The sequence below is a fragment of the Labrus bergylta genome, chromosome 18 (assembly GCF_963930695.1).
Source record: "Labrus bergylta chromosome 18, fLabBer1.1, whole genome shotgun sequence".
In the NCBI taxonomy this organism is placed as follows: domain Eukaryota; kingdom Metazoa; phylum Chordata; class Actinopteri; order Labriformes; family Labridae; genus Labrus; species Labrus bergylta.
Window position 1 is genome coordinate 19,775,406 of NC_089212.1, and position 20,248 is coordinate 19,795,653.

Consider the following 20,248-nt stretch of genomic DNA (forward strand, 5'->3'; position numbering starts at 1 on the left):
TTGTCTTAGCAAGGACACTTCCATTAGTATCAAGATGGACTGGTGGCTGTCTGGGGTGAGGACAATCTGCGCCATCACCAAGCAAACCTTCCAAACATTGCATAAACTGTGATTTGGATGAACATACCGATTGCAGACACAGTCAATAAAAAAGTAAGACCCCGAGTGAGACATGTCTGGGATTCAAACCAGAGGCTCTTCATTGCCACATTCTTTTTTTTTTTTTTTCCTCCTTTCAATTCTGGGCGTCTGCCATCCTTATCATGAAAATGTTGCAGTTTTGGGAAGTCTCATCATTGCCACGTCCCACATTCCCCGCCTGAACGAGCATTTCTCCACTTTTACAGAATGCAAATGAGTCTCCAAGGTTATACTGCGGTCGGTTTGCCTGCATCTTGCAACATAACTCAAGGCAGTTGAGGAGCTTTTAACAGTCCCCAGTATGTGCTCGGAAATGCAGGAGCACCCCAAACCTTGAAGTCTGATGATATCTTAAACTGTCATGCTGCATTTAACTAATCCCAGATTAGGTGGCATAAAAAAGCATTTCCTAGATTACTCTGTTTGCAGAACTCTTCTCCCTCTCTCTCTTTAATTTTCTCCTTGTCTCCTTTTTTTCCTGTTTCCTCTAAATGCCAGGCATTCTGCAGATCATTGTGTGCAGCCGGAGCACCGACAAGTCAGGACTCAGCCCAGTAAACGACAGGCTCAGCACTTCTCTCCCCCCTCCACACACACACACACAAAATGAGCACCCTGGGCAAAGCCTTTCTCCCCTGTCATCCTCCCATCCATCCATCTACCCACCCATCCAATCCTCTCATCAGGCCTGGATTCCAGGAACTCAGGCCAGAAACAGATGACCCAGTGACATCGAGTAAGCATCCGCTCAAGCCTCTTCCCCCTCTCTCTCTCTCTCTCCTTCTGAACCTTTTTGAGATTTTAGCAATAAAAATGTTGTCCATCCATCTTTTTCACTGTCAACAATGTCCAACTTTGGCAGACTCAAGTAGAGGAGTTCAGATTCCTTTACCAGAATTGGAAATGTCTCTGATCCGATCTAACCTTTAGCGAGTATAAGCAACCGGTGCACTCATCAGAAACACATAAGCAATCAAAACTAACAACTTGTTTCTTCTATTTCCAAAATGATTATAATGTTTTAAATGGCTGCAGCTAGCAACTTCTGTTTTAAAGCGGCCAAGAAGAAGCACTTTCAGGTAAATTACGATGCGGCAATAGCAAATAACTGTGCTAGCAGAGGTTGTTGTAGCATGTAAAAGTTAGTACAAGTGTTTTGCAATCATAAATTGTAAAGCTGCAACTTCTTTTTTTTAAATTAAGGTGATTTTAAGAGGGGGAAAAAACACTGAGAAAGCAGTTTCAGGGTTTCTACGATGCTCTTTGGCGAGTGTGTATGCTAGCTCAGCCGGTTTTTAGCTGCCAACCTTGTTTTTTGGGTTTAGGATTCCTTTAGTTAGCTGTTAAGCCAGAAAACAATAATAATCATGTCACAGGCTTACACTGTTACAAGTAGACAGCGGGTAATACTATTAATGGTATTTATATGTCTTTTATCAAAGTGGTAAAATCTTGCCAAGAGTCCAGTCTAATTATCACAAATGGGAATCAAAGACAGATGTTTTCTGGCGTGAACATGTCTTTCAATTATTTCAAGAGAGGATACAACAGAATAATCTTGTTCATAGTGAAAAAGTGAACTCTCAGACCTCTGATCAGCCTGTTTCCACTCAAAAAGAAGTGTGACATTCACTCTTTTCCACAATGCCAAATAAGTAGCTGAGCCAAAGAGTCCAGGATCTGACTCAATTGCCATCCACTTCCTGGAAAGACCCCGCCCTCCTCGCATTCCTCTCCCCTGTCAAAACACAGCGCCCCTCTCCCACTGGCTGTCGGGAAACCATCGGCTCCCGTTATAGGCTGTTGCCGGGGCCAGTGGGCGGGAGGAAGTTAAAGCGGGGCTCAAAGAAGCAGCGGTCCATTCCCAGGGAGAGACTACAGTTACATAACTGTGCACACACACACACACACACACACACACACACACACACACACACACACACACACACACACTCACATTCACACACACACACACACAGGAACAAGACAACACCCTCAACAGAGAGCAGAACACAAAACAGGGTCAGTGTGAGAAAGAAAGGTGAGAAGACAGCGGAGGGAGATTGGAGAAAGAGGAGAGGAGATGAGAAAGGGAGGGAGAGAGGGAAGAAGGGAGAGAGGGAAGAAGGGAGAGAGGGAAGGGCGGGTGAGGCATCAGTTTTCCTTGCGAACAAAACGAGGAGGAAATGGCTATTTTACACTCAGGTCAGGAGCTGTGGGAGAAGAGCTGCAGTAGGTGTGTGTGTGTGTGTGTGTGTGTGTGTGTGTGTGTGTGTGTGAGAAAGAGAGAAAGGTTAATTGGTGTTCGAAGGAAGATCACCTGCATCAAACCCGAAGCGGAAGAGCAGTGGACTGAATAGAAGAACCGTTCAAGGAATAGTACACCTACACACAAAAACACACACACACACACACACACACACACACACACACACACACACACACACACACACACACACACACACACACACACACACACACACACACACACACACACACACACACACACACACACACACACACGGCCTATAAGTTCCATGCAAAGTAAAGCAAATGGCTTTTTTTTTTTACATCAATATATTATCTGTTGTGAAATTGACAACAATCTGTTCACTGGGAGCATGACAAAATGAAAAGAGCCAGAGGAGGAGGATGAAGAGGGAAAGGAAAGAAGGAAAGAAGGAAAGGGGAGAAGGGAGAAAAGGGGGAGGGGGGAAACAAGGGAGAGGGGGGGCGCAGTGTGTGTGGAGAAAGAAATGTGTGGAATCCTAATTGTGTTATTGCTCCAGAACAAACATTAGTCCTGCCTGTCATACCACAGACAGCAGGCTGTTATAGTGTGTGTGTGTGTGTGTGTGTGTGTGTGTGTGTGTGTGTGTGTGTGTGTGTGTGTGTGTGTGCGCGTCCCGGTGTGCGTGCGAGACCAAGAGGCAGACGTAATTGAATGAGTCCGGCAAATAAAGAGTCAAGCTAAGAGAGTTTGAGACATGCGCTCCTATTCATGAAGGCAGAGTTTTACAATCAGCTCTGTGTTTTGCTCGGGGGAGTTCTGCGTTAGCTGTTAGCTTCACTCCAAGACAGCGCAGCTAGCTCCAGCAGATGTGTGCATCTGCCAGTGAGCCCTCCCTCCTGCAGCTGTACGGCTGTGGGCTGGCTATGTGTGTGTATGTGTGTGTATGTGTGTGTTACTGTGTGTGGTTGGGCCGGGGGCCAGCAGGCAGTAAACCCATAGCAGAGGCCCTGACAGTCCAACGCTTGCCACGTAGCAGCGACGTAAACTCCAGAGGAGAGAGAAAAGCAGATCTATATTCTCTCCTCTGCCGTCCGTGTGTGAGGAAGAAAAGACACGAGCAAGAGGTAGAACATGATCAAAAGAAATGATGTGCACCATTGTGTAGGACTCAAGAGTTAAAAGACACAACACCAGCAGTCAAACACCCACAGAGACAGTGACCTTGTATTAATGTTTATCCCAGTCACTGACATTTCCACCGTTACATCAGCCAGGATTTCAAGACTCGCACTCCTTTTTTTTTTCCCCCTCAAACTGACAGCTCTTTTGACTTACAGATGTTCAGGCCTGGTTCCACAAACTGGTGAGCACACACGCAACTAAATCGTTCGCAGACCGGCATAAACACAAACCTACCCCACCCTAAGTCGGCCTCATTAAAAGAAAGTGACATTGTTGCTTCCATCGTCTTGAAAAATCTTTTTGCCATCCTCATGACTTGACTGCTGACATCTCGAAGCTTTAATGTTCCCCTCAACGTGCCAGACTGCCCTTGAGAAAAAAAAGCTGTATTTTGTTGGTGTTTATGTCTGCTAATACAGAGGAAGTGGCTATTCTCCCACAAGCACATGAACATGACTCATTCTTCATGGCAGCGCTTCCAGATTTTTCTTCTCCTTTTGCCCCCTCCTCCTCCTCCTGGCTCCCTCCCTCTCTCTCTCTCTCTGTCTCCTTTCTTATCCATCTCTCCCTCTTCCTGTTCTACCACAGTTCAGACTTTTTCCTCGGTCAGATCCGGAGAGGCTGAAGAGAGGAGCAGCGCTGAGCCCGAGGAGAGCTCACAGCAAACCCATTGCTAACACCTTGGATCTTCAGGGCTCAGTCTGACCACACAGGGAGGCGAGTTCCACGAGCCTGGAGACTAAAGGCAAAGTTGGCCGCCTGGGGGGGGGGGGGGGGGTAGACTGTATCTACACAAAAACAGGGAATTAGCTTGGTATGGAGCTAGAAATCCTTAATACGACCTATGGGGTAATCGAGTTTGAATGCAACCAAATCAAAACCTTTGAATTGTTTATGAACACAACCTTCTTGAATATCTTTAGCCCCAAGCACTTTTTTTTTTTTGCACTGATAGCAACAATGAACCCCACTGATCTTTAACCCTTTGACCAAATTCTTAAGAAGTGTCCTGCAATCAAGTATCATGGGTTATTAATAGAGATGTTCCAATACCCTTTTTTCCTTGTTGATACCAAAACAATACCAGTTTTTCTATTTGCCAATACCAAGTACACTTTACGATGCCTACAAGTATGCATATCATCAGTGGAAATACGCTACTTACCAGTAATTCTTATCAGTACGATAATTTAACTGAAACAAGTTGATTTTCTGGGGGCTAAAAAAAGTATATCACTGTGGTGTATTGACTGGTGTACTCAGGAATATCTAAAACCTCATCTTTTGCAGGATTGGTTACCGATAACAGAGGCGGATATCTGTACTTCAGTCCGTTTGATACTGATGCTGTTATGAGCAACACTAGAAATGTTCAGGGTTTGAAAGTACCATTCGACCTTAATGGAGTCCAAAACATCGTTGTAAGAAAGCTCCGCCGTCACTCAGCCTTTAAACTGCAACAGCCATGTTGGTGCTCCATGGTGTGTTTTCACATTGCATTACGGCGTTGAGGAAGCATGAGGGGAACCACGCAGCGTTAGCTTCACAAACAGATAAACTATGACATGAACATACACACACACACACACACACACACTGCGCTGTCCTGCCTTGCCGGTTCCAGCAATTTACTGTGGCTCCGCTTCGCCTCTGTTTCTATACCTCCAAAGGCAGCTCAGTGGCAAAACGATTTTCGCCCCGCCGTCATGCCTCCGAGACAGTCACACTGACAGCAAAGGCGTCTTGAACAGACAATGAAAAAGGGGTTAAAAGTTTGTGTTGTGCATGTTGGCACCTCTTCCTGGTTTCAGAAATCGGGCTCCGCTCTAATCCTGGGTTTTCTATAAGTACTCTGATAGAAACCAGGACACTGCAGCATGCAATCTCATAATCTATAGGTTTCTTAACAGTGTTTGTGGGACTGAAAAACGGAGTTACCGAGATGGTGAGAAACCAACACAAAACAGTAAACGGATCACCAGAAAGCTGAATATTGATCCTAAACTCGTCCAGATCATGATCAAAATGAGAAAAATGCTAAAAACAGGGACACTAAGGAGCACATAAACGCACTGATAGTCCAACTATGTAAATGTACGACAACATAAGCCATTGATAAAGTAGACAGACAGACAGAGAGCAGCAAAACAGACAACAGCTGGTCGGTCATTATCTATTTTAAATAATTAACATGTCAGAATCAGAAATGCACGTCATCTCATCTCAGAGTCATTTTACCTCCAGTTACCATGGAGATCTGACGACAGAATTAACTCTAATCAGGTTCAAACATTCTCTCTTCTTGGTCTGCCTTTTTTTTTTTTCTTTTTTTTTTAAATCTCTTCCACAAATACAATTAGTAAAAGACGCACACTGTGGCACTCAGGAGGCCTTACACGTGCATCACATGTTCATTTAATGACAATATCATGCTAGCACAACACTATACAGGAAAAGCAGCTCCGCATGAGCGCCACATCCTCATGCGTCTGTTATCTGTGTATCTTCAAACAAAAACTTCCTTTCAGTCTTCACTGTATTGCTATGAACTGTATGCGGAGCCATGTAATGCAGCTTTAAAGTGCAGACATGATGCACAGTCTGAAGACATGGACGCTTTCAAGTGATCAGATAAGGCGGCTTGTGTGTTTGTGACTTCAGTGGTTGCATGGTTTTTTTTACATTTAAAGCACCAGTGCCCAATGGAAATTAGTAACACTTTGGTTTTTATGCACCAGTGATCAGCCTTCCTCTTAGCCTTCCTCCTCTCACTCTACTCCCTTATCTCCTCCTCCTCTGTCCCCTCATCCAGCTTGAACCTGTCTGCCCTCCTCCCTCATCCTCACCCCCCACATTACTGGCCCTACTTCCCAAACAACCCCCTCAGCCATCAGAAGAGCCCATTCAATTGGGGGTTGGGTTGGGTGGTGGGGGGGGGGGGGTTGGAGAATGGTGGAGGCATGGGGAAGGAGGGGAGGTGTAGGGGTTCTCATTCCCGCTAAATTGTCCCACATGGCTGAGCGTGCTTAGTTTAAACAAACACAGCCACTTCCTCCTCACTGCGCACATCTGCACACATACACACCCGCATAAACACAACCCAATCGGAGCACAGGCATGCTCGAACTCCATCACACAAAGACAAGCATGCGCACAAAATGCATAAACACACATATACACAATACATTGTTTACCCTGGCAGACATGAGGCCATACTTTCAGTCTGACACTCGGGTCAGAAAACTTACAGCTGATCCTGGACCGCACACCGACACACCACAGGGATGAAGATCACTTATTGTATGCATGTAGTTTCAGCATATTTAGGTTAGTACATGGCATCTGGTTACACAGAGTTTAAGAAAGTCAAACTTTAGTGGGGCTTTAACCCCGACAATCCACAATAAACATCTCAGCTAATGGGTCCCTGGAGGGAAACCCCAAAACCTAAACTCATACCACAGAAAGAAACCAAATGTTCAGTTCCTGCATGTGATACACATTTGTGTTTAAATGTGTGTATACATGTGGCTGTTCTCATATACAGTATTTTTAGGGACGCATTAGGGTAACCTATCCTGCACCAGGTTTATATTTTCTGTATGTGTGAGCACGTTTGTCTTCAGGTTTGCACTTTCTTTATTTTGGTATAGCTACTAGCTAACGTGGGCCACCTTGTGCTCCATATGTTTTATTCCCATGTGTGGCATACAATTATTTTAATACACTGTGTGACTTATGTGTATAAAAAAAGCTTTGTATGAATACATTACTCACACTTGAAATTAAGATTTTGTTTTTGCAACATACACATCAGGAAAGTCTGAATGTCTCCCTGTAAATAAGGACAAATAGTTGATGTAACCAAACCAAGCATTGTTTGCGTACATTTTACCTAAGCGACACAGGCCCGGGTATAAGGGTTGTGATTTCACACCACTTTATTAAAGTCAGATAAATCTCAAGCAAGTCATTAGCTACCATCAGATCAATAGGTGCACCATTCATTGGATGAAAACAACCCCTCCTAAAACATCAAGAACAGTCGGCGTAAAAACTGTGAGTTAAAGCTAGTATTTTTAGCACCTTTTAATTTCTGTTTTTTTAATGCACCATGTTGCAATATTGCACAAGGTTACTCCAACATTGAACATATTTCTCATATCTTGCAGGCCTAATAGACGAAAGCGGTGCATTCCTAAAAAAAGGCTAGAGAATTTCAGTAGGCCTGACCCTCAAATCCTCCTGATCTGGTTGTTCCCTTATGCACCTCACAGCGGGAGACTATCCCTTTAGGACGAGAGAGGGGGCAGGGCAGGGGGGGGGGGCTTTAGGAAAGACGTGATGTGAAAAGAACAACACAGAAGTGGCTAACAAAACAACAGAGTCCGCTATGTGACGCTATAATGAGAATGTTAGCCTGTATATCAATATGTGTGGTTTTGACAAAAGAGTGGAGCGTATACTGGTGAAGAGAAAATATAATCCAGCACTTTGATTACGAGCACAGAGACCGGTACAAGGTGATTGTCATTCCACACGATTGAGGTGAATTCTTGTGGTTATATCCTGCTGCGTTCCCAAATCGGCTAACTCTGAAAACTTCAGGAGTTTTGTGCGAGTGTGAAAGCACTAATTCATTATCAGTGCTAAAATGTCAAGATCAGAGCAATTAAGACATAGATGCACAAAATGCTGAATAAGGAAAACTTCTAAATTAACAACATCTTTTGAACTTCATGAAATGAGGAAGAAAACTTGTATTTGAGCAAATATGTAAACCAAAAAACTATAGAGGTGAGAGCAACCAAAGAGTTCCTATAAGTATTCAGAGTTGAGAGTTTGTTTGGATGACTTTTGTTGTTTTAAGTTTTCTGTCGAGTTCACCGACTTAACCTCCTCCTCCATATGGCTCAATCACCTCTTTGCATTGCCGTGTATTCCGCTGCGTTGACCCACAATCTTTTATAATCAGCTCTACATTACTGGCGGGGGAAGTAAAGAGGGCTGAGGGAGGACGACCGCAGAGTCCAGACAATGAGGCCGCATTCAGTGCCAGCGGACCTGCTGCCGCCCCGGCCTGCAAACACAGCACGTCTCTAGCTGCTAACGCCGAGCTCCATCAGGGCCGCATGCCAGGAGTCTTAATTAAGACGGCTATGCCAAGTCAAGAAGTGAATTCAACCCCCCCCCACCACTCAAACTCAATCACACACACACACACACTCGCAGATAGAGACGGATGCACAAAATAAAATCTAATCCTCGGATGGTTGAGCTCTTAGCGCAGAAAAACCACAGAGAGACGTTCAGATCATCAGTTTTATGGGCCATGAGAAAGCTTGCTCAGTGGGTGGTGTGTGTGTGTGTGTGTGTGTGTGTGTGTGTGTGTGTCGTTGTGTGTAGGTGGGTGGGTGCTGAAAGAGAAAGACTATTTAGTCACACCTACATGAGAAACCTGTCTCCTCTCTCACAGACAAGACAACAACGGAGTCTGTGAGAGCTGCACACACACACACGACACACTGAGCTTTAAATGCACAACGCAGCAGGGAAATCATGAATGAATGCTTCCTTACATGCCTAATTCCATGACTAACCCATCGCCGTGGTTATGAATGTGCGTGTGTGTGTGTAAGTGCGTGTGTGTGTCTCTCAGGAGCCGGCCGCAGTGTTTAATCCATTAGAAACGACTGAAAAATAAGAGAGGACACTTCTGGGAATAGCAAGCCAATGGAAAATGTACATACAATCACTTGCTCCATAACAACACACACACACACACCACACCACACACACACACACACACACACACACACTTATAACACCCCTCCCCACAGCCTGGGGTCACAGGGTCACATTCCTCCTCCCCAATCAGCCTCAGGATTTCACACACCGGTTCGGGGATGTGGGTGTGTGTGTGTTTCTGCCTGTCTGTGTGTTTGGGATGTTTTAGTGATTTGTGGGGGGTCCGGCTCGAGGGCGAGGAGGGGAGACTGTAGAAAAATAGGGCAGCACTGGCAAGACAACGGCAGAAGATTCTTATTTTAAAACATAAATCCAATATTCTTTTTTGTGTTTTTCTGTTTCAAGTAAAGAACTTTTTTTTTTTTTCCCCCCAAAGTCAAACCGTATCAGGTTCACTTGTGGTACAAAAGTTGAAGTGCTCCCTCTCCCTTCCTCTTCCTCTAGGGTCAGAAAATGGTACAGCCAAAGAGAAAAATACAGGTGTTCCGTTCTGCAAGCGGAGACTCGTGATTTTGATGTTAACAATCTTTTTCGACCTTCATGAGCCTTTTATAAAACAGCCAGAAACAAACACTGACGTCTCTTTATGACCCACAACAGCAAACCAGACTGTTAGCGAGAAGTTTGATTATTCCTTTAAGAGTTTTTTTTTAAATGCCTGTCCACGTTGTCGCGGTGTAGGTGTCAGACGAGGGAGGTTCCAGCTGCCTGATAAAAAATGGCCTTTTCATGTCATTGTAGTTTAGACATTTTAAAAAGAGAGTTGTTCTTTTTTTTTGTTGTCAGAAAACACTCCTCACACACGTACAGGACAATATCAGCAGAGAGGTCAATCATCCCTTTTTGTCCACAGGGGTCGCCAAAATCAACAAAACCCAAAAGTTCCCCACAGGAGCTTTAATTACACCACGCACCTTTTTATACTGTTTCATTCTCAATTACATTAGATATGTAGTTTGTCGCAGTAGCTGGGTTTGTCCGAGTGGTCAGGGTAAAGCTTTTTTTATTTTCTCCATTTTGAATTACGGATGTGGATGCCAGAATTTTCCCCCTCAAAAAAGGGGAAATGTTCTGTAGGGAAGAGAGGAGAAATGACAGGTATGCAGGGCAGGGATGGGGTGGTTGGGGGTAGACAGGGTGAGAGGAGAGGAAGGAGGGAGGGGAGGGAGGAGTCGAAGTGTGTCTGCATGCTCTGTAGGGGGGGGGGGAGAGTGGAGGAGGGTGGGAGGGGATGGAGGAGGGTGGTTTAACAAGGGAAAGCAATAAAACATGTGGCTTTGCATCCAAAAAACACCGACTTCCTCCCTAAGCAGAGACTGATTGAGGTCCTGCAAAACCAACAGCATGCAGCAGAGTGTAGAACACACACACAGACACACACTAACACCACTATATACTGTATGCAGACACAAAACCGAGATAACATGCCAAAAAATATATAGCACGCTGAAAAATGTGAGAAAAGTTTGTCTTTCTAGATGCAGCCATATTGAAAAAAGGAAAGTATCCAGGTAAAGATTCAGTTCACACCCACACACCCAAACACACACACGCACGCGAACCCCAGCCTGCAGCAGACACTTGAGATACACTCTCATAATGCTCACAGTCAGGCATAAAAACAGCCATTAACAAGCAGCGGAACTTTCCATGGGCCTGCCAACTAGCAACACCAACACGCCTGGCATGCTAATGCAGGCACGTAAATTTAGCCCTGTGTGTGTGTGTGTGTTTGTGTGTTTATGTTTCATGCATGTGTGTTAAGTCAGTGCTGTGTGTGTGCGTGCATGTGTGTGTGTGTGTGTGTATACAGGTGCACGCTCCTCAATAAGCCACTCCCCCCCCCCCCCCCCCCCCCGAGCGATACAAAAAGTAGTTTTCCTGCGTGCATGCGTCTCTAACTGATGAGGATTTGTTGAGTAACTTCAACAGCCTATTTCTAGATTCCAAACATTTTTTTTTTTTTTTATCTCTCCTCCATCTTAATCCCTTTATTTCATCATCTGCTCCCTTCCTGCACTGTCACTCCGCCGCAGTCGTCTCTGCTGCAGCGAAACAGCTGCTGTCGGGAACCATTCGTATATGACGGCAAAGTGATGAGCGAACGACTCACATCACAAACTGGAGAAGTGAAAGTTTCTGATGAAGTCACACGTTGCATCATGTGCGGGCACTGTTGTGTATTCCAATGCATCAAAGCGGCGCAGAGGTTGCGGTAAATTACAGTGGTGTTCTCCAGGTGCCACTTCTTCAAAGTGACAGTGTGGTGGGATGCTTGTACATTTTCTGTCACTCAACCAACTCATCTAAAGAAAAACTGTTTCCACTCTAAATTACTGCTACTTTTTTTTAAATCAAATGTGGATCATTTTCAGTTACTGATCTAGTCTACTGAGCTCTATGTGGTGTTGCATAGCTTTCTACACAGGTGTAGTAGGTATGCATGTACATGTAGTGTATGTAAAGGTTTTTCAAATGTCACTTTGCAAATTAAACTCTGCTGCTTTGATTTTCTGATGACACCTTTATGTTTGGATGGTTAGCCACATGGATGAAGACATTTGAAGATGTCGCATTGGATTCATTTTCTCATTCGTAAACTAAGCATGAATTATAAAGTATCAATGCAAAGCCATGTAAACCTGCTACAATGATAAGAATATATGGGATCAAATAAAGGAATGATCTTCTGGTAACCTGTTGCAGGGCTTTTCACTTGAAGTTAAACTACCAGTATTCTTCTAGGACTTTTGTTTTCTTGGTAAACTAAAAGTTTCGAGCAGCAGAGAACTTGAATGACCTCCAGTGACAGTCCTTGAGGAAATCATTTTCGTTCAGAGCAGGCTTCACATTTCTTCAAATGTCAGACGCTGTTTTTTCGACTGAAACTTGTAAAACTCGAGACAAAAATTGACATTAAACATTCGGCTGTATGAGAAGAAGAGATGAGGAGAGGGGAATGTGAGGGGAGGGGAGGGGGGGGAAGAGGGAGACGGAGGGTGGAGAAGTTGAAAGGCTTCTTTTATCTTCTTCTAAATCAACTGTCAACAATGCAGGAAATTATCAAGGGAGACAGAAAAGGGGGCTCTGGAGAAGGGGGGGGGGGGGGGTGGGTGGTGGGTGGAGGGAAGGAGGAGGAGGGTAAACATTGCAGCTCCGTGCCAAGCAAACATGAGATGCTGGGATACTTCAACAAAACGGCAGCGTTCATATGGGAGAGAAAGACAGAGCGAGAGAGCATGCAGGAGAGAGAGAGAGAGAGCATGCAGGAGAGAGAGAGAGAGAGAGCGAGAAACAGAAACGAAGAAGCTGGGAAACAGAAAGTGAAAGAATCGAGCAGCAGATAACCAGCAGCCGTCACGAGATAGGGAATGAAATGTGGTTCGTTTTTTGGACTTCTCTCCATGCAGCTGGTACGTGGTGTGTGAATGTAAAACACTTTGTTGACATATGCAAACTCGAAAACTATCATACAAATAAAGTCTGGATTTTTTGTGTGTCAGATTGATCTTGAAGTAGCTGCTATTGCGTCACAATTGCTGTCGTCACACACAAACAAAGCTGCAGAAACTTTCCCTAAATATTGGAGGAAGTTCAGAAGTTTTCAGAAAACTCTGATCAGAGAGCAGGATATCTTCAGATTAATCTCAGCCGGTGCCGATACAAAATGAAGAAAATGTATTCTGGGGGGAATGATGTGACTTTCTCAAAAGGTTGTTGTAATTACAGTTATTTTTTAAAAATACATTTATTGGCGGAATATGATGAACTAGAGGACTTGTGACATTGAAGAAAAGCAAAGAAAAATCGATACAGTTGACAGAATACCAAATAAAAGTTTTGATGTCATGAATGGATGTTGTAGGTTAAGTCTGGAAGTAGAGGCACAATGGAGAGAAAAAACACATTCAGAAATAAATATGTATTTAGACTTCTGCTAAAAGCTAATAAGCTTAAAGGATTAACCATTAAACCCATTAGCTCATTGACAGAGAATTTATTGAATTGTTTTGTTAATTGATGCACATGAAGCCATTTAAATAAGTAAACATCTTTTATATTTGCAGTACATTTGCAGTGTTTAGGTTCGTTGAACCTCTAGAAATCCCCTGTTCTCCATCAGAAATCACGGCAGCTTCAATGTGGGTGATTTCCAAGGCAAACAAACCGGTCTGCTGCACCTTAGGGAGAACACACAAGGTGCACTGTGCATCATCAGGACACACGAGTTAGCGCAGAGACAGGAGGAAGACAACGTGCAGAAACTGTCCTGCTGCTGCTGCTGCTGCACTCCAGGTGTCAACCTCTTGACCTCCCAGGAAAAAAAAAGAAAAAGAAGCAAAGAACGCCTCGACACATCCGACCAAACCATCAGAAACCCTCCAATCAGCAGCAGGCAGGAAGAAGGAAGCGGCAGGATCACTTGAGCGAACCTGACCACACCTCCGCTACAGCAACCGTGAAGGCATGGACCCTTCTGGGAAGCACACCTGTTACATCTTAAAGAAACAGATGGTACCACTGATGGAATGTATGCACACTGCAGATATGATTTAGTACATAATTAAATCAAAATTAGAAGGAGAATATTCCTAATATGGGAGGCTGATCTAGGCCAAATGGAGAACCTCAAAAAGGGCCCTTTAGGATAATATATATATATATATATATATATATATATATATATATATATAAATAAATAAAGGGCCATTATGGATGATTAGCTGCAGGCACAGAGAAGATTGCACAGGATAAATGGTGGATAATTATGTATCCACAGGCTAGTTTCTAAAGCTTCCAAGACTTGAATTACTGCTTGTAAAAAAAAGGATCATAACTGTCCTATACGGACCATCTTACCTTTCCTGCTAATTATACATTAATTTCAAGTTCCTTCTCTGGGTTAACAGATGACTTATTTGTAAGGGGATGTTTAAGCAACACCCGAAGACTTTCAGTTTAATATATTAAAAAAATAATAATAATAAATGAGATACAGTAAGATGAGAAGCTATAATCTTACCATCTAAGATTCTAAAAAAAAAAAAAAAAAAAGGTCAGTGTCCTTAAGAAATCTATTTCAGTGCTTATAGGTGTGCCAGAAGATGGTAGCACCTTGACTAAGACTCCAAAACTTTACAGTTAAATAAATACGCTTTGATTTCTGGAAATTTCAATCAGGAACAAGCTTCTTCTCGTGAGAATATTCACCTGAACCCCCTCCTCCTGTTCTTCACCTCCCTCTATCTCTCTCTCTTTCACACGCTCACACACACTTTCCACCGCTGCATTGTCTTGTCTGTGTAACTCTAGAGCTGCACCAGCTTGTGTTTCTGATACACAAGCACTGCTCGGAAACACTACTCCTCGGATAACATGTTCTAGGTTACCAGTCACACACACACACACACACACACAATGGCGAGCATCATCCTGCCCCTTCTCTGACCCCCTTTGGACCAGGTGTACCTGAAGGTTTCACCAGACCAGCAGAGAACTATGAACCTGAGTGGGCAGAAATTGGAGAGTCCAATTTAGGCAGAGACGGATTTTTTTGGCACCATGAGTCGCCTTGAAACACGGGGAACAAGTTTCCCATTGGGCTTAGAATAATCTGTCGTTGAATATCAGAGGCTAAGTATCTCACTTGATGTCTTTTTTAGTGTTTAATTTCACCTGCTGGAGGAGGAAAAAGTGTCAATCAAAGACAGCAGCACTCTAAGTTGATTTTTTTTCTACTCTGAATTCTTAATGCTCCACTCGTTGTTCAGGCACTCAAGTGGAATGAGACAAACTTTAAGTGGGATCAAACAATGCAGCTGCAAAGTTACATATTTCCATCCAGCAGCCCGACACAGGCTTGTACTGTACCTGTGCGACAAAGCCGTGAAGGTTACAGAACACGGCTCAACTTATATAAGGTGTTATTCAAGCCTTTTTCCCTTTTCATGGGAAAGACAGCGCAACAATAGCTACTCTGCTCTTACCTGACTCCTACATCGTCTCTCTGTTCTCTCATATAATCAGCTGAATTAGAACTTATTTTTTCTTATTTATTTTTTTAAACACAGAAATAACACAGAGAGCTACAAGTGGCTGGCTAAAACTTGCTTCCGATTGCATCACATTGTGTGAACTCCCCTGCTTACATTATGCTTTTTTTTTTGTTTGTGCATCATCTAGCAACACATTCCCAGATCTTCTCTGCACCGACTTTCCACAAAACTCACAAAAAAGTGAAACCATTACCAACGGCAAAATAAGATTTGTTTTCAAAACGTCTTACATAGTGTGTCATTTGCATTCAAGAATGCATTCAAAGTGTTACATAACTTCATATATGTCAGCCAATGAGCTGTGTTTACAGCCTAATTGGGTATAAATGTTCAACCTAAAGAGGCTTATAGCTCTCAGAGAACATGGTGCAGTGATTTATTCTTTAGTCTGTGTTAAGAGGGATATGTGTGTAGTGCTTTAAGTATAAGGCAAAAAAAAAAAACTTTAAAAGTACGGATTGCACCTTTAATCCTCTGATTAGCTCTGCACCTGTACCTTCAGGCTACACAGATACCTCAGCACTGAGAGGTCCCTCATTTACATGTCTTTATACCGGCTGATTAATTGCTAAATCAGCATTTTTTTCCACATCTCAGCTCTGCAGGGAAGGGGACGCTGCAGGCCACGACAAACAGCCCTGACTGAAACCAGAGAATCAGAAAAGAAATACCCTGAGGCTGCAGAGCGGAGGGGGTTAAGCAACTGCTGAAATCTGAGGCATGGGTCAGTTCCAGAAAAGGTGACATTTGGAAAAAAAAAGTTGACTAAAGTTAAGGGGCAAAATCAAATCTGAAAACGTACACTAGAGGGGATGTATTCACAATGAAAAAAAGTTCTTCTCTATATTTCACCTTTGCTCACCGTCCACGAATCTGAACGTTTGATGCTAAACCTCTTTGATGCCTCTGACTTGTGGAAGCAAAATAAAATTGCCCATTCATGCACCGCACGGAGAGAATTCCTACGCTCCCACCTGGACCTTGAACACACCTTTCCAGATGGTATGCCAATCATTTTATCTGCACAACCCCACTCAGAAAAAAAAAAAAAAAAGTTTTTCTTAGAAAAAAAAAAAATTCAAGGCCACATCAGCCTTTCACCAAAGGAATGTCATCTGACGTCATGTATTTGGGATCGGATTTCTCCCTCTTCTCTTTCTCTCCCCCATGAAAAAAAGTGTGTGTGTGTGTGTGTGTGTGTGTGTGTGTGTGTGTTTTCCTGGAGCCTATATTCTTTTTTACCATGCACTGGATCCAGAGCCCACAGCAGAGGGGGGTCTGTGATTCCCAAATCATAGCCCCAATTATCTCCCACAACGCACCCCCCCCCCCCCCCCCCCCCACCACTCAGCATGACAGTCAACCTCTGAGTCAGGTCATCACATTTAAAAATCAAAGCAAAAGCACTAACAAGCATCTCATCTTTTGCATCCTCTTTTCTTTTTGTACCCTGCAACTTCTGTCACCCTCACTCCTTGTCTTAAATGGCTCCTTACACAGCTTTGTGTGTGTGTGTGTGAGTGTGTGTATGTGTGTGTGTGTGTGTGTGTGCTTATAATGTAGGTATACGTGGAAAGCCGAGATAATCGATCGTTTCAAGCAGGAGCCCAATGTTTGATTTCCACGTCTGCATCAGCGAGAGAGAGAGAGAGAGAGAGAGAGAGAGGTTTGTCTTCTCTGCACAGACAGACACGTAGTCGTTTCTGAGAGGGGGAGAGAGGGAGAGAGAGAGAGAGAGAGAGAGGGAGAGAGCGAGAGAGAGAGAGAGACTGTGACTGGCTGGAAGGAATGCTAGGATATGCTGGAGTTGGGATTTTTTTCCTCCTCAAAAGCCCCTTTTTTCCTGCATTTTGCAACCGCACACAACCTCTCTGGAAAGTTGCTCTAAAACAGCCCCTCTAGTGTTCCTCACCAGTTATCCAATGCGGAATGACCCCCTATAGAGGCGATTCAATGATTTCGCAACCCCCTCTGTCAAATCTGACTGCCTCAGCATCTTCCCTTCCAAAGTTATTTTTCCAGCTCTTATAAAGTGCTCGTTTCCTGATTTCGAGCAGCTTAAAAACACAAGCGAACATTTACCACCGAGCGAGTCGCAGCACAACAAGATTTAGATTTAAAGAAATGAAGCGGAGAGAAAAAAGGTTTTTTTTCTTCTTTTTTCTCTCCTGTTGCGCACTCACTCCATCTGAAGTCCTCGGAGACAAAAACACATTCTTTCGGGAAAAGCGGAGAAATCGGGACCACAAAGAGGAGAGTCCAGACGCAACAGCGAAGCAAGCAGCACGACTTATGTGGAATACACGTCCCCGCTGTTTTGCTTTATCTCGTTCTTTCTAAAAAACAAGGGTTAATTAGCCCAAAAGTTTCGGTTCTCCCCACTCCTCCTCCTCCGCAGCAGAAGCACTGAAGTAGTTTTCCTTTTTCCTTTGCGCTGGCCAAGTGGCCCAGACTGCCGGCGTCAGCTCTCCAAACTCTCTCTCACACACAGACTCTCTCTCACACACACACACGCACTTCTAAAAAACTTTTCTAACGTCGACTCCATCGGCCACCATGCCCCCCGCTTTCTTCGCGGGCTGCGTTGATACCGTGAAAGAAGAAGTGTAAAAAAAAAAAAAAAAAAGGACTCACCTCGCTGCAATAAAATAATCTTCAAACAGACGGAGCTGCGCGTTTTTTATTCCCAGGGTCGGGTCCTGACTGTCTGCTGGCGCGGCTCGACGCGTACTGCTCGGACTCCGCCATGTCAATCAAAACGCGACGCACATGTAGGTCAGAGCCCGCCTCCTTTTACCGTAATACACGTTGCGCACTCCAAAAAAAAAAAAAAAAAAAAAAAAAAGGCAAAACAGCAGAGCCGCTGCCTCAACTTTATGATAGAAACAATCAGCATCAAAAACGATTTAAAAAGACTAAAAACCCTACAAGAAGGGAAAACAATAACTAAAAAAGTAAGTAATAATTAAAAGTAAGTATCACTTAAAAACTATTTCTGATAGCCTTTTTTGTTTAATCAATTCGACTAAACAACAATAATTAAAAGGTCTTTTGGCGATTTAGGCATCAAAACAAAAGCCTTGAGCTGTTAAAAACATGAATTATGCAACACATTTTATGCCACTTTATTGTTTATGGACACTGACCGTCTAGAGGTGTAAAAAAAAAAGTCATAAAGATGTAATAAAACATTTGTTTTGAAACACATCAAGCTCCACTCTCAGCGGCTTTTATTTTCAGAGGAAATGAAGACTGCTCTTAAAAGGCTATTCGTATGTATTACATAACAGTTGTTGTTTCTAAGAGAATTTATGTCTCTGTTAGCCAGAAAAGATGCTGAAATATCCTGAAATGACAAATGCTGAATCCAGTTTTGCCTGGTTTGTTTTTATCTTCACATGACACAGAATATCTTCACATAGCCAAAACCTGCAGCAACAAATGACCTGACCTGTGTCACCATGATCCCACTGCTCACCTACAAATCATCCGCCTTTCTAACAACTACCAAAACATTTTTTAAATTATAAATATATTTCAATATCGCTGACAAAAGTGTGCGTTTCTTACAGACAGAAGCAAAAAAAAGAAAGTCAATCAGTGGGAGCTTTTTTGAGTGTCACAAAGCCTTGTCCTAGTGCCACAAAAACAAACTGAGACAACAGGACAAAGTCCCTCTGGTGGCTGCACTGACACTCCACATCCCTCAGCTGACTGGTCCAAGGGTCACGGATCCAACACCGGAGCTTATGATGGGAACATTAACATGCAGGGATATAGCAAAAAAATAAAATAACTTAGATTAAAATCGATGAAATCTGTTCTGAATTTGATGCACAGGTGTGTCAAAATCAGACAGGATTTGATTTACAAGGAGTCTGTCTCAGTGATCTGGTGCAGAAGAATCATTGAAATTAAATGTAGAAATTAAACTCCAAAAAAAGTGAAGGAGCCTTATAATGTAAAAGAAAACTTTATCGCAATAAATTTGACGTAAACATGCATGTGAAAGTATAGATTGGTATTTTTGGAGTGTCATTAAAGAGGTACATAGTTTGTGTAATGTGCAGGAAAGTTAGGAATGTGCCGAACTTATCGGTATGAAATGCAGACATGTATGTGTTTGTGCACGGTTATCTATCAGGAGATCACATCTGTACATGTTCACTTAAACTTCCTTTGGCTCCATGTATTACAGCACTCTTACATGTACACACAGAATAGTTTTTTTTTTTTTATCTGTGAAGTGATTTTTCGGGGCGTGTTGGTGCTTGATATCGAGACAGAGAATGTAAGCTGCCAAGTGTTTCAGTGCCAAATGCACAGTTTTAAATGCCTCCTTTACACACCTACATACAAGCCATTTGATGTAAGGACTTTTCCTAAATTATTTCTGGTGAGAGTTAAAGTTACGCCTGAACTGATGCTGCTTCATTTGTTTTTTCCAAAAGTTCAGCATCAAGCGTATTTTTACCCCCTGAAATAAATGTTTGATTTTCAAGGATGTTAACTCATGACTTTGGAGAGTTTAGTTGCACTTAGCAGAAGAAGAAGAAGAAGAAGAAAGAAGTGAATTATAAATGTGCACGGCTACAGCCTCATTAAAATTGAACTCAACTCGTCAGTTGAAGTCCCAGACTGAAAACGACAAGAATTCCTTCAGTCATCATGACAAAGCGTCCTCTTTAAGATCATTATTTTATGAAAACAACAGCAACAAATACTTCAAGAGCAACATACGGAATAAGTGCAAACAATACAAAAAACAAGCTGTTCATTTCTGTTATGTACGTGTTAGTCTTAGACAGTAGTCGACCTCTGTCTTTCTTTCTGTATTTATAAGCAAGCAAACTCAGCCAAATACACTCATTGCCCCTGAGTTCTAGAT

The 20,248-nt window shown here is 43.1% G+C and overlaps 1 protein-coding gene across 3 annotated transcripts in view; it reads right to left on the reverse strand.

Annotated features, from left to right (window-relative positions):
* Positions 1-18,139, reverse strand: part of fndc3ba (fibronectin type III domain containing 3Ba) — a 101,427-nt gene extending 83,288 nt beyond the window's left edge. For 2 of the 3 annotated variants that reach the window (XM_065966694.1, XM_065966692.1), the window contains exon 1: positions 17,995-18,139. The gene's annotated coding sequence lies outside the window, so the exon portion shown is untranslated. The other variant, XM_065966693.1, reaches the window with a different exon arrangement.
* Positions 18,140-20,248: the final 2,109 nt, after the last annotated feature.